Source organism: Chinchilla lanigera, unplaced genomic scaffold (assembly GCF_000276665.1).
Source record: "Chinchilla lanigera isolate Chin_1 unplaced genomic scaffold, ChiLan1.0 scaffold00091, whole genome shotgun sequence".
NCBI classification, from domain to species: Eukaryota; Metazoa; Chordata; class Mammalia; order Rodentia; family Chinchillidae; genus Chinchilla; species Chinchilla lanigera.
Window position 1 is genome coordinate 7,752,694 of NW_004955492.1, and position 3,765 is coordinate 7,756,458.

Consider the following 3,765-nt stretch of genomic DNA (forward strand, 5'->3'; position numbering starts at 1 on the left):
GGAGACAGGTGCGTGATAGCAGTGCCTACTCCAGGGTCCCCATTTCATTGTCTCAGTGCTTTTCTTTAAGACCACTGCATCTTGCCAGCCTCAGGCCTCACAGAGAAGCTCCCAGAGGGGCCCTTAACATGGGATGGGAGCTGGGTCCATAGATAAAGGTCCTGGCCTCTGCTGTATGGAGAGACAGTTCTGAGGTGCTGACACCATGGTCCCCGCAAAGTCCCTGCATGACAGGCCCCAGTTGTCCATGGTGGTACCTGGCTCAGTAACACTTATATCTCTCTGACTTACAGTGGTGTGATTTATGATTCCATATGCTACAATGGTTTGAAGGCAATATACAACCTGTAATAAGTAAACTTGGAATTTGAGTCCTGGTCTTCTCCTAGGCTATTAATACACGGCAGGGTCCTCACGCTATGCTGGACAACAGTGGCACCTTACTATAATCCTGAGAATGCACAGTGGGCTAAGCTAGGATATGAGGTATATCAGGTGTGTCAAATGCTTTTTCCACTTCATATATTTTCCACTCATAATGGGCTTACTGGGATGTGACCCCACAGTAAATCAAGGAGCAGCACTGATCAGTCAGTTACCCACATCCACACTCTTGTCCCAGATTTGCTGTCCAGGGAACCCAGAGCAGGACAGCAGACCTTGTGTAATGTCATGTGGCTGGAAGTGGCAGAGCCAGGATGTGAGCAAATCCCAGGCTTCTGCCTCTACATATAGGATGCCCAGTGTGGCCCTGCCTCTGAAGGGGAACTTCTTAGAGTGTAGGAAGTGTTGGACGTCACTGGCATAGTGGAGAGAGGAGTGCCCATGCAGCACAAAAGGGAAGAGCCAGGGAAGAGGCCCAGAAGGCTCTGCAAAGGACAGCAGAGGACAGACACCCTGGACCTCAGCATCAGGGAGGATGAAAGGATCTGCTTCACTCTTCCAAGAATCATGCTGCCTCCTGAGCCATGAAGGGATGTGATGCCGACAGATGGTTCGGTGGTGCAATGCACAGAACAGACTTGAGAACTCGGGACTTAGGGGTCATGAAGCCCTCTGAGTATTCTTGTATGTACTTGCACTTATGGTGGTCCCTCAGGTTGTTGCAATTCCTGATGAGGCAGTGGAGGGCAAATGTTCTTTTCAAGGCCTCTTGTCCGTTCTCATGGACTGCTCATCGCTCAGGTCTGGGGGCTTCTCTGAGAGTCGTGTGACAGAGAGCGAGGCTATGCATTCACAAATCTGGTTCTCAAAGTGTGGTCCCTGGATCAGTGCACAGCAGCATCTGGGAGCTTGCTGAAAATGCAAGTTCTTGTCCCCACTGGAGATCTACCAAGTCGGAGACTCTCAGGTGGTCCAGGTCTCTTCTAACAAGGACACTGCCATGCACAAGAGTAAGAAACTTGGCTCTGGTCACAAGGAGCTACACTATTGTCTATATCCTCTTGTTCTTAGTTGTGAATGGCTTCCTCCAGCCAACCTATGGGGAAAGAGGAATCAGATGTTACTAAGTTCTTTGATAGCCAAGGTTCTCATTAAAACATAGATGCAACATTTAACTAATATAAAAATGTCTAACTGATGGCAAAATCACAGCTCATGTGAGGACTGGTGGTGTCTGTAATAGAGGAGGGGGATGACCTTCCCATCCCTGAAGGTCTGGTCATAGGTCTTCCTGACACAGATGAGCAGAAGAAAAGATATACAAAGGCATTCCGTGCACAAGACATCTAAAGATGAAAAGTTGATACCAGGAACCTAGTGAGATTTGGGAGCTCATGGCTGAGGCAGGATGATCAGAAGTTCCTGGGCAGGGCTGGGGATGTGGCTCAGTGGTAGAGCTCTTGCCTTGCATGCACAAGGCCCTGGGTTTGATCCCCAGCACCACATACATTAAAAAAAAAAAAAAAAAAAAAAAAACCACAATAATAATAATAAATAAATAAATTTTAAAAAAAGAAGTTCCTGGGCAATTTACCAACTTAGCAAGAATCTATCTCTCTCTCTCTAAGGTGAGGATACAGCCCAATGTGAAGGCCTGGGTTCAGCCCACAGTGTGTGTGTGTGTATATATATATATATATATATATATATAAACTTATGGGTTTTTTATGGGAGAGGGAAATGAGTGATGTAGGCACTCTTAGAGGGGAGTAAAGGATTGTCTTGGTTACTTTTCTCATGGCTGAGACAAAATGCCCAAAACCCAAAGTTAAAGGAAGAAAGGTTTATTATAGCTCATAGTTTGTAGAGGTTTCTGTTCATAGTTGGCTGGTTCCAAGGCAGGGTGGCATGGCAGAGAGGCATCACAGGGAGAAACAGCCCATGGTAAGACAGGCAGAAGGCAACAAATCTATGAGTAGTGAAGCAGCAGCAACCAATGACAGCAGCCTTCTTTCTGTCCCTTACATTTTATCCAGGCTACATGCCCTTAGGGCAGGTAGCACTCACAGCCAGGGTGGTCCTTCCTATTATCCACAGCCAGAACTATGCCAAACTAATCGATGGACTAATTCAGTCATTACACATCCTTGATCCCAGAGTCACACACTTTAGATCCAGCCACCTCTGAAAAGCCCCATCTATAACCACATGAAGCTTTGAGGGGACATCTAGACAGGAGCCATAACAACTTTTAGGGGAAATGAATGGGCTTAAAAGAAAAGGCCTCAGGTGGGACAATGTTCACTGGGATTCTGGGTGTGGGGTAGCCATCTCTCTTGAAAACTCTTGCTCTGGAGGACCCAGCCTGTAGTTAGACAGGGGGACTTCAGAGAAAGCCCCTTCCCATGATCAAGGAGAGAAGGAAGGGTTGAGAGACAGAGTAGGGTGGAGATGGGATCACAGGTTGCTGCTTTGTTTAAAATGCTCCTCATATCAAAGCCCCCGTGCCTTGGGAAATCACTGTCCTGACTCTAACAGTGTCCACGTCTTCTTCTAAGTAGGGAAAAAGGATAAAACGTGAGGATATGTGAGCATGAGTGCCAAAGAAACAGTCAAATATATAGGTTACTCCAAGTGGGGAAGTTAATTTCTCTGTACTGTAAGACAGTAGTAAGAGGTGAGTAGAACAGATAGCAGTTCCACCTGTGATGTGCTCTGAGGACTCCAGGACCAGGACAAAAGGACATGGTAGTTACTCTGTCCTTGAGGATGCCTGGATCCAGGGCACAGTGGGTTTCTTATAGAGACTTGCCAATCTTCCTCCAGGCCAACTGGTCTTATTGTGTTTCTCCCTAGATTTATCTATCTATCTATCTATCTATCTATCTATCTATCTATCTATCTATCTTTAGGCTGGATACTAGTAGTGTAGGCAGCAAGAAGTCATAATGCAATTTTAAAATATTTTACCACATTTTTCTTGCTTTACAAAGGTAGTGTTTATGCTCAGATATATTGATGAAAATAACAGACATTGTGTACACAGCTGAAAGCCAACGTTTTTTATCCTACAGTTAACTACCCATGGCCTATTTCATTTAGAATCAGTTTTAAGTTACTAAGCAGATGTATAATGTGTCCCTGTACATGCATTTACCATGTTAGAAGTGTGACCAATGTGTGACCAATTTGTAGCTGAGCAGAGTGCTAAAAATGAAATTTGCGGAGCCTCTGGCGCACAGGGTGCCATGGGCGGGGAACGCCGGTCTTCAGACTGGCACCTCGCTCCCTGCCTCGTAGGCCCCTGGAGGGAGGGCCTCCGGCGCATGGGGAGCCATGGGCGGGGGGTGCCTGTCTTCCGGCTGGCTCACTTCCAGCCTC